Genomic DNA, 12,670 nt, shown 5'->3' with positions numbered 1-12,670 from the left:
TATGGAAATTAAGCATATTTCAACTCAAAATTCTCATTAATGGGTGTATTTATTAATTTTACAGTTAGCAAAATTCCTATTATTCTCAAAGGAGATTTTTTTTAAATTAAATATAAATTAAAATAAAATGTAATACATTAATTAAAAGCAGTGCTACTAGGATGTATAAATACTTTTATATGTATTTATACTATACATTATAGTTGTTTGCATTATAAGCATTATTATTATATAGAATATTATTTTTTACATTAAAGGGGTCATATGACGTTGCTAAAAAGAACATTATTTTGTGTATTTGGTGTAATGCAATGTGTTTATGCGGTTTAAGGTAAAAAAACACATTATTTTCCACATACTGTACATTATTGTTGCCCCGTTGCATCGCGCCACGTAAACATTACCATGTCTGCATTTGTGATTGAAGAAACGACAAACAACAATCACTACTCTACACAGCTCAAAACTCGCGTTTGAATAGTCAGTGGCAAATTCTTTAAATATGAAAACATAGACTGTCCTTGCAAAGTTGAAATTGCCCCACTTTATAGAAACAGTCTTTGAGCACAGCTGGCAGGCTACTCCCAGGTTCAGGAAATAGTCCTCCGTAAAATGCGCTGCACACACTCGAATATTTGGGTTGAACTGTTCTGGAACAGTGTTGTAAATACAACTTAACCACTGATTTCTAGTTGTGCCCTCTTTTGGAAGCCCAAACAAAGCAGTTTCGCTTTCACAACAAAACACATCGTCTCCAGGACATGGCAGCAGCAACAATACTACAGCGAGAATAAAAGTCCCGCCTTCTTTCATTGCGTATACGTTTGGGCGGTGTTTTACAAATCTCCCCACACCGTGACGTAAACATGTGGGGGCATGTTTGAATAGTGGGGAGTGGTCGAGTCTTAACTTTTATAAAGAATATCCCTTTGGTTTTGAGACTTTAGTCGTTGCAACTTCAGGGATCTTATCTATGCATGAACAGCTTGTAACACTCCAAAGAGAAAGGAAAACTTGAAATCGCATCATATGACCCCTTTAATGAAAATTCACTGATGTTCGTGCTGTCAAACAATTACTTGCGATTAATTGCATCCAAAATAAAAGTTTTTGTTTACATAATATATGTATGTGTACTGTGTATATTTATGATGTATATACAAATACACACACATGCATGTATATAATTCAGAAAAACATTTTATGTTTATATATTAAATATATTTATTTATAATATAAATTATATGAATATAAATACAGACATGTAAATACATGTAAATATTGTCAAAATACATGATGTATGAGTGTGTATTTATATATATACATAATAAATATACACAGAACACAAACATATATTATGCAAACAAAAAAAACTTTATTTTGTATGCGATTAATCGCGATTAATCGTTTGACAGCACTATTGTTAACTGAAACTAAAACTGCTAAAAATGGTTTTCTTTAAATGAAATAACGCTGACATTAAAAAATTATATATATTCAATGAAAAATGTAACAAAAAAAATTCAAAATTCCCTTTTTTTTAAATAGTGATTTAAATTAAATATACTGTATATATTCACATAAAATAAACTACATTAATTGAAAGCAGTACAACAAATACTAGGATGTAGGACGTATAAATACTTTTATAAAATATATTTCATATATTTTTGTATATTTATATATTATAGTTTTTGCATTGCATTGCAGTTATAATGAGAATGATATTTTACATTATAGTAATAAAAATTCAGTGTTGTATAAAATATAAAAAATAATTTTCATTAAATTAAATAAAGCTGAAATTAAATAAAATATAAATATTCAATGGCACATTTTATTATATACAAACATGTAAAATGTATTACATGAATTAGAATCTTTAAATTAGTACAAAAATACTATTGTATTGGATGTATATACAGTATACTTTATGGATATGATGGATATGAGAATTAGATTTTTTTACATTATGGTAATGAGAATTCAGCATTATTTTTGTTAACTAAAACCATCAAAAATATATTCCATTTAACTTTTTCAAACTGAAAGCTGAAATAAAATAAAAGATAAATATTTGAAGAAAAACATAAAAGAAATGAACAAAAGTCTTAAAAAATAGAAACTTTAATATTTTAATGAATTTTAAATATTAAAAACACTGAAACTGACATTAAAAATGTTAAAGCTAAATATATTATAGATAAAACATTTGTCAAAAAATAAATAAATAAGACATAACAAAATGACTTAAACAAACTAAAAAGAAAACTGAAAATATAAAAATAAAAGCTCATTCAAAATATTAATAAATACTATAAACATATTTAAATAATACTGTGAGAATTTGGAGAAGAAATATGCCTAATTATTTAAATAAATAAAAAAATATCACAATGGCAAAACCTCATAATAGTCCACAGTTTTCTTTAAGAAAAATATAATTACTTATTTTTGTCTTATGTTTTTGGTATGAAATATGACCCCGGACATGTTCTTGACAGGCTTTGTGATATTCGCCCTGGGAATTCTTTGTTTCTCGGACAATCTCTCTCTCTACACCGATCCCATTATGATAAGAGACTCCTCACTAATTGAGTCATTAGTGAAAAGCGACTGGTATTATCACACGCACATGCCATTTATTCCAACATACGACCTCAGAAATTAATTCGTTTTGCACAGAAGGGTAAAGAAAACCTCTCAGATAATTACACACGGTCACATCAGCAAATAGCAAGACACAAACATACACGGTTCGATTCCCCCAAAGGCTTAATGTTCAGTCATTGCAAAATTAGCATGACCTTTAAGAACCACACACGTTTATCTCACTATCTAACTACTTAACTTATCTATCCAGTGTATCTAAATGAGAACTTGACACTTTTAAATTAACATTAGTGCATTTAATGTGAACTTTTTTTTTTTTCAGTTCATGCTGTCATTAAAAATAAAAAAACAATGACCTTGGCGATGCTATCGCTATGCTCTACTTTTCAAGCTACAGGAATGTATATTATAAAATAAAATAAAATAAATGAAAATAGTATTTATTAATAATAAAAATAATAATTAATTATACAAACAAATTTAAACCTTATGCTAAATAAAAAATGAAACTACAGGAACAATGTATATTATTAAATTAATTAAGACAATATTTATTAATTAACATAATAATAATTAATAAATAAGTAATACAAATATTTATGACTACAAACTACACCAAAACGTATCCTTAATAAATAACATTTGCAATTTTTTTGAAATACAAATTTTGACGTTGGTGTCGCCAGAACTATGCTCTACTTTTTAAGCTACGTACTAAATTAATTTAAATAATATTTAGTAACAATAATAATAATAATAATAATAATAATAATGACCACAAACTACATCAAACTTATCCTAAAAAATTACTTTATTAGCAATTCATTTTACTTTTGAGAAATTATTAGAAATTATATTTGAAAAAGTAGTGCTGTCAAACAATTAATCGCGATTAATCGCATCCAAAATAAAAGTTCATGTTTACATAATACATGTTTGTATACTGTGTATATTTATTATGTATATATAAATACACACACATGCATGTATATATTTAAGAAAAAATGCTGTGTGTATATATTAAATATATTTATATATAAAATATAAGAATATAAATATATAAATGTATATACATGTAAATATTAAATATTTTCAAAACATATACTGTATGTGTGTGTATTTATATATACATAATAAATATGCACAGTACACATACATATGTTATGTAAACAAGAACTTTTATTTTGGATGTGATTAATCGCGATTAGTCTCCTTAGTTCTGGACGCAAAGTGCGTACGCTATTCTCTGTCATCAGTAACGCGTGGATATGCTGTTTCCATTCAAATCAAAGCGTAAATAAACGTGCAATATGTATCCATGCGTTACTGATGACAGAGAATAGCGTACGCACTTTGCGTCCATCGGATGCTCTCCAAAATGGCTCTACGCGGACACAGAGAGGAGAATTGTTGAATAAATGTCGTTATTTTTATTTTCTTTGTGTACAAAAAGTATTCGCGTCGCTTCACAAAATTCAGATTGAACCACTGATGGCAGATGGACTATTTTGGCGATGTATATATATATTTTTTTATACTTTTCTGTGCCTTGACAGTGTTATTTACTTGGCAGTCAATGGGACAGTAAGCCTCCTGGTTTTCATCCAAAATATCTTAAATTGTGTTCCGAAGATGAACGAAGCTTTTACGGGTTTGGAACGACATGGGGGTAAGTGATTAATGACAAAAATTTCATTTTGGGGTGGAGTATCCCTTTAAGATGAAGACCACACACACACACACACACACACATACTCAAATGTAAACTGTGCTTTCCAAATGCACATTCGAAGCATAATTAATTGACTCCTTATTAAAATGACAAAATGAACAATCAAACGGAAATGACATGATGCGTGAAGGAGTATGATTGGGTTGAGAGTCACAATGCTAATGCTCACAGTAGCGAGACAGGTGTGTATCAGCCTCCTACATGTGAACATCTCTCACACACAGAGGCCAAAGAGCAGAGCAGATGGCAGAGATGAAGAGTGCAAGTGAATGTGTGTGTGGCCAGAGCAAAAGGCAGAGGCTTCAGCATATGGTCAACGGACTGCCAGCTGTGAGAACATTTACCATTGTGTGTGAGCTAATGATGGCGGCCTTCATCCTCTGTAATCTACAGTGTGTGTTTACCAGTGTGAAATAAGGTGTTGTCTTCAGTCAGGGATACATAAACACAAGCAATGACTCACGGAAGGGATCATGTAGTCAGCCAGTTAGTCATTAACTCAAAATAAATCACAATGTGAGGCGGAGAGGCGTCGCATGACTCTTTAGTCGAGTTAGAAGCAAAGAACTACTTCTTTTTCCGTTAATTCTCACACATGCTTTAAGTTTTCCAATGATGCGAATTAAATACCTTACTGAAAATAGCCTACTCTGATAGAGTTATGACGGAAAATATAAAGCTCTACCAGTAATCACAAAACGAGTGATCTTTATTATCCGGTTCTTCTCAAAAACCTACAGCGCAACCGGTAGTTTGATTCCTGAATGAATGATTCTTGATCCTACTGATTCAAAAACACACGGTGCAACTAGTGCAATCTGATTCCTGAATGAATAACTCTGATCCAGTTCTTTTTATGGAATCAAAAATACAGTGAGACCAGTGCAGTCCAATTCTTGAATGACTGATCTGGTATTTGGATCAAAAACATACAGTATGACTACTGCAGTCCAATTGCCAATCTAATGACTCGTATGAGACCATTCTTTCTGCTGAGTCAAAAACATCCCAGACAGCAGGCGGTGTCGGCCCAGATCCGGCCCACATCTGGCCCGCATGGATTTCACACGGGCCAGATGTGGGCTGGATCTGGGCCAAGACTATGTTGCTGTCTGGGATGTCTGATTAATGAATGAATGAATCTTAAGGCCCATTCACACCAAGAACGATAACTACAAAGATAATTATATTAGCGTCCACACTAACGAACAATATCATCTGTTTATTCTAAGCGCACGCGCTCCTGGTGTGAACGGACCTTTATGATTCGGTTCTTTTTGGGAATCAAAAACACACAGCGTAACCACTGTAAGTCCATTTCTCGAACTAATGACTCCCCTGCTAAAAAAACCAAACAATAGAAGACCAATAGAAACCATCACAGAAATTCCAATGGTTTCCATTAAAATACCATTATAAAGCATTAGTTTTTCCAGTAAAACCATTACAAAATTCCTTTTTGTAGTGTGTTTTGGGCATTTTTCCAATAGGATTTAACATCCCACCAATAGAATCCATCACATACCAGTAGACACCATTATAGTTTCCATTAAAACCAATACAATTCCCATTATAACCCTTAAAGGAACACTCCACTTTTTTTGAAAATAGGCTCATTCTCCAACTCCCCCAGAGTTAATAAGTTGAGTTTTACCGTTTTTGAATCCATTCAGCTGATCTCTGGGTCTGGCGATAGCACTTTTAGCATAGCTTAGCATAGATCATTGAATCCTATTAGACCAGTAGCATCGCGTTCAAAAATGACCAAAGAGTTTCGATAGTTTTCCTATTTAAAACTTGACTCTTCTGTAGTTATATCGTGTACTAAGACCGGCGGAAAATGAAAAGTTGCGATTTTCTAGTCCGATTTTGCTAGAACTATACTCTCATTCCGGCGTAATAATCAAGGAACTTTGCTGCGTAACATGGCGCGGCAGGCGCAGTGATATTACGCGGGCGCCTGAAAGTAGTCCCCAGCCAGGTACCTAGTTATAATATAGCTGGAGACTACTTTCAGGCGCTGCGTAATATCACTGCGCCTGCTGCCGCGTCAAAGTTCCTTGATTATTACGCCGGACTGGGAGTATAGTTCCTAATCATATCGGCCTAGAAAATCGCAACTTTTCATTTTCTGCCGGTCTTAGTACACGATATAACTACAGAAGAGTCAAGTTTTAAATAGGAAAACTATCAAAACTCTTTGGTCATTTTTGAACGCGATGTTACTGGTCTAATAGGATTCAATGATCTATGCTAAGCTATGCTAAAAGTGCTATCGCCAGATCCAGAGATCGGCTGAATGGATTCAAAAACGGTAAAACTTAACTTATTAACTCTGGGGGAGTTGGAGAATGAGCCTATTCCCAAAAAAAGTGGAGTGTTCCTTTAAAACCATTACATTTTCTATTGTGTTTTGGGCAGGGTTCTATTGTTTTTTTCAGCAGGGTCTTATGAGTCAGTTCTTTTCAAATCGAGAAAAATAAATCAATAAATTAATTAATTAAAAGATTCCTGAATCTAATATAGTGTAACCAGTACCAGTTCGATTCCTGAACGAATGACTCTTTTGAGATGGTTCTTTTTGGTGAATCAAAAGCATAGACTGCTGCACAAATAGTGCAGTCCCAATCCTAAACGAATGACTTCTCATGATCCAGTTCTTGCATCAAAAACATGCAGCGCAACCAGTGTAGTCCAATTCCCGAACTTATTGTTATAAGACGTTTTTTTTAGGGACTCGAAAGAGCAACCACTGTAATTCCAGTCCAGAACGGGTGTTTCTTATGAGCTTGTTCTTTAAAAAGAATAAAATACATACAGAATTACCACTTTCTTTTTAGTGAATCAAACCATTTCCTTTTGATTGCCATCCCTACTCTGAAGAGGTTTGTTTGCGATAATGGCCGGTACTGACTGCACATTATCACTAGCTTACCCCGCTGAAGAAAAACTGCTAAAACCAGCCGGTTGGAGAGGTTTTGACCACTTCTTTAGCTGGTCAGCTGGTCTTATCCATCAGACCAGTAGACCAGCTGACTGTTCAGCTAAAACCAGCTTTACCAGCTCAGCCAGGCTGGGAGACCAGCTAAAACCAGCTTGCTTTTATTTAAAACAGATGTTTATTATGTAAGAAGAACGAGCACAGAGCAATATGAGAGACATTAAACTTGGAAATCAGTTGCCTGTGATAACAGTAAATTAATAAATAGTTTAGCTCATTTTATGTAAATATTTGACAGCAGTTTGCTTGACTAATCAGATTCAAGTATTGCAGAAAGCAGCGCCTTGGTCTTGCTTCTAGTCTCATTAGCTTCCAGCTTTTTTTGCTGCACAAAACCGCTCCTTTTGCTGCTTGATATTGCAAATTGGTGCTTTACCATATTATTTTAATGTATTATCTTAATTATGAACACACTGGTTTGTAATGCAAACAGTTACCATTTACTGTACTTTGTTTTTCTTCTCTTCCCTATAGCGGCTAATGAACCGGAAGTCTCGCCCATAGGCATACGTCCCTGTTGAAGAATAAGGTGGATACAGAAAACTAATTTCAATATTCCAGTTTCAAGATCAAACCGTTTTTTCTTCAATCATTTCAAAAGAAAATCATTTAATTAAATGCTGTATGCCAGTGCAGGATGTGCTTTGAGGCAGAGGGATCTTTGATGTTATAACTCCCAGTACTAATACAAAATGCGCACAATAAACACGCACTCATGATAAATGTAAACTGTACCGCTCATCATCTGCCTTTTGGAAGTCTTTGTGACTGTTTAATTGTACAGGTAGCTGTTCTGCTTTGTGTTCAGAGGTTTTGATCACACAAATCTACACACACACACACACACACACACAGTGGCTATTGTCTGTTTCCTCTCTGTCTGTATTCTGCAGCTGTGCATGACTGATTCTCTCAGCCTCAGGATTTACAGAACAAAGCGTTGCAGACAGCACCTATTGATCCTGCATCTTGTGTGTGTGTGTGTGTGTGTGTGTGTGTGTTTGTGTGTTTGGTCTGGGTTACAGGGACACAGAATGGGAAGTGACATTTCTAGCACTTGTGAGACACTTCCTTGGGAAGAATCACGGTTTCAAAATCTAGTGAACTGCCTTGATGTCTTTTCCCTATAGTCAGCATCCTAACTGAAATATAACTTCCTAATTTATTGTTTTGAAAGTCTACATAGTCATCATACAAAGCGAGTGAGTCACGCTTGACTCTTAACTGATTTCAATCAAATCTGAATGCGATGCTGTCAAAGAATCTGATTAAAAGAATCCTTTCAGAGCAGCTTTCGTGTCGGTAGCACAATTTATACCGCCTATTAGTGGCGTTTAATTTGTTGATTATGAATCTTTTGAGTGAACGCATCAAACTTGGGGCCTGTACCATGAAGCCGGTTTAGCTGGCTAACCAGGTAAGTTTCAGTTTAGTTTGCACCAACTCTGGGTTTTAGGTTCCATGAAAGTGGTTTGGTTTTTAGCAGTGTTCATCGCCATAGTAACTTATGCTCCACAGCTAACCTGCTCCGGGGCAGGTTATGTTGTGGTTTAGAGATCTCAAACCAAAATTTGACCAATCAGCTTCAAGCAAAGTGACACGTCTCTGACGCAATAAAGCCATCCAAAATCATCTTAAATTTTAGAGATGATTATTATTTTTTAATTATTTTATATTATTTATATAATTATTAAACCCTTAATCCATTACACAAACCAGCTTAGTTTAATAGTAATTATCAAGCTTTTATTTAAAATCAATGTAAACATAAAGATAATATAGATAATATGCAATATAAATAAGTTTTAGAATCAATAGCTGTAAACATGAGTACATATGAGCTTAGATTTTTAAGTGTTTTTATACCTATAAATATTATATTAACTCTATAAACTAACTTTACAACTTTTACTTGCACTTAAATGGTAAGATGTTATCTTTAAGTTTTCCTCTTTCGTGGATAGACCGTTTCATGTTCGTGCTATGTAAATGCGTTTAAAGTCTTCATATTGTTCAATCTTTTAATCTTTGCACTGACTCTCTCACAAGAAGTGAATCACAGTTTTAAGGCATCTGATTGGCTGCTCATTACTGATGTCACACTTTCATGTGCACGCGCTCCATTAATTCAGGATCAAGCCTGAGTTGACAGAGAAAGTTGATGATCAGCTTCATGGTACCAACAAAGCCGGATTGGACTGGTTTGGTTTTGTCAACTCAAAACTAATCCTGTAACCCTGAATTTGTTCAGCCACCATCATGGTACAGGCCCCTGCAGTCATATTTTGATTGAATATGAAGTGTTTGGCAACACGACCAATAGAATTCGAGCGCAGGCTTTGAGGGAGCATTTTCATTGGTTGGAGGTACTGCATGGCTACTTCCTCTTTGCTGTGATTGGAAAATGACACGTTTTGGTTCACCAAGGCTGTGTCTTGAATCTGTATGAAAAAAAATAAAGAAAGGTTAAATTTTATCTGAAAATTTTGATGTTTCTTCTAGCAGTTCTGGGTTTATATCTCACAATTTTTTTCTTACATCTCTCAGACTTGTTAGATATAAACTCCCAGTTCTGAGAAGAAGAAAAAAAGTCAGAATTGTGAAAATTGACAAGCATATTTCTGGCCAAGGAATAAAAAACTAAAAAAGTAATTGCAACTTTTTATCTCACAATCCTGACATATTCTGTGTCTATATTTCACATTTCAGACCTATTTTCCTGGCAAATTTTTTAAGATTAACCATGGTTTTATTATAGTAAAAGTTTTACTTTAAAACGGTACTAACCATGTTTTTAGGTGTATTGATTACTATTTGTAAAACCACAGTTTTCCTACAAATTTCATGGTTAAACTATTATTAGTGTAGCAGTACGATGGTTAATTTGTGATTACCATGGTTCAACTATAGTAACCATGTTTTTTGTACTAAAACCATGGTTGATTTTCGTAAGGGTTTATCTTACAATTCAGACTTTTTCTCTCACAATTCTGAGATATAAACTCAGAATTGTTAGAAATAAACTTGCGATTACAAGAAATGTAATTCTCGCAATTGCGATTTTATATCTCACAATTAAACTTTTCTTCTCAGAGTTGCGATTTTTTTTTTTTATGACTAACAAAAAACTTTTCATCTCAGAATTATCTTGCAATTAAATTTTTGCTTTAATTAATTCTGAGGTTAAATCATGCACTTCTAAAAAAAAAAAAAAAAAAAGAATATTCAGAATTGAATATGTGAATTGTCAGATAAAATGTTGCTCAATGAACAAATCTTTTTAGTGAACAGTTTCAAAAGATTTGAGCCACTGCCATGAATGACAATCAGTTTTAGATTTCTGTTGTTGTGGTTTTATTTTGAAACAATAAATTGTTTCAAATTGGCCAAAAAAAAAATAAAAAATAATATATATATATATATATATATATATATATATATATATATATTATCTGTGCTACTTGCTCTCAGATTTTTAATACTTCGTTTGACTTGAGCGCCACATTGAATGCAACTGTTCTCATAAACAATTTTATCTCCAAGCAAACAAATCCAAAACAAAACATGATAGAAATGTCCACACAAAACATCTTGCGTCAAAACTCATGTCACAGCAGCTTCTGGAGATGACGAATTGAGCTATTTCATAGAAGTCTTGCTAGCTTCTTTCCCCCAAGGCATCATGGTTAGACGGGTCAAGACAGGCACCAAAAGCACAATAAAAGTCAATCACCCATGCGGCCCGTTGCTGATCTGCACTTAGGGGCCATTAAGAATGGAATTTCAATTAGTGCCTGTCTTATCAGCGCTGTATGTGCGTTTGGGTGTTTGTGTTTCCAGCGGTGGGACATGATTTAATTTCCTCCCTGTCTGACAGGTGTTAAAGCGATGCATGTGAATTCACACAGCCGTCTCTATAGAAGTTACCGCAGACGTGTCTCAGAATAGCTGTACAAACAACTATATTTCAATATAAATCCAATATAACACTTTATCCTGTCTGAGACACACGCACGCATGACCTTTAACCCCACAAAAGCAATAAAACACGTACAAAGAGGTTCAGACCCGAACATATTGATTTTTTTGCTGGAATCCCAAAGTGCTAAATGGTTTTGAGTTTCCGGATTCACCCAAGAGTGAAACGCAATTCATCCGGAGATGTTTTGAACGCTACATATTGCTTGACATTTCATTTGTCACGTACAGTAACTTTGGTCGATTAATGCAAAATGTGAGAACAACGGCGGTGACATTTACGGGTACCTGAGCACACACGCCATTAAAACCCGGCAGCCGTTCGTTTCAATATGTCGTCAAATATTCGGAGGTGTTAGAAAACAAAAACCCAGACCAGACACAACACATCGACGGTTCTTGTTATCAAATCTGCCTTGTTCGCCATCTCTGACATTTCCCCCTGACTGCAGCCATGTTCACACATTAAAGCGTCCGGTCAACCAGAAAACACCCACCAGAGATACACACTTACACTAAACATCTACAGCAGATACGACTGTAGCTTAGCTAGCTTATTTGGGCAGGTTGGCTAAAGCTACAACTCTGTTTTTGTGTAACTTTCTGATGTTAAAGTGTATAAAGTTGTAATGTATCTACTGTAGAACTAGAATGGATTTTCTGAAGAAATTCGATGTGTACATCTAAGGTGTTCTTAGTGATTTTGGCATGATTTTTTGCCTGTGCGAACAACACTTAACAGTACCATGGTAATATTGTGGTTTTTCAGACATAATACCATATTAGTCTCATGATTATTTGTACATGTATGATGGAAATACCCTGTTCTTTGGACTTGTAGCTTGGTAATATCATGATATTCCTTGAAATTCCTGGGAATATATAAATACCATAAATTCATTCAAGCACTTGGAAAAAGTTTTACAGTGTAATCTGGACATGTACCATGGTACTCATGATACGTACAGTATAGTACCGTGGTATATACTAAAAAACAATTTTACAATATTTATAATTAATATATTTGTATTTTATAAATAATATATTTTTAAATATTTTAATCAAAAATGTTTATATTACACTAATTTAAAATTTTTATAAATTAAACTATTACTTTAGTACTATTATAGTATTTATTAATATTGTGAATTATCTTTTATTTTTAGATTTTATTTCAGTTTTAGTAATTTCATGTGACGTTATCATTTTATGATAACGATTTTAGTTTTCATTTTAAATTTCTTTCATTTATTTTTATTTCAGTTTTAGTTCTAGTCGTTTTTAGTTCAGCTTAATTATTTTATTTCAGTTAGCTGTCAAGGAAATAAAGTTTTTAAGTTAAAGTT

Source organism: Onychostoma macrolepis, chromosome 22 (genome assembly GCF_012432095.1).
Source record: "Onychostoma macrolepis isolate SWU-2019 chromosome 22, ASM1243209v1, whole genome shotgun sequence".
Lineage (NCBI taxonomy): Eukaryota > Metazoa > Chordata > Actinopteri > Cypriniformes > Cyprinidae > Onychostoma > Onychostoma macrolepis.
This window is presented reverse-complemented; position numbering follows the sequence as displayed.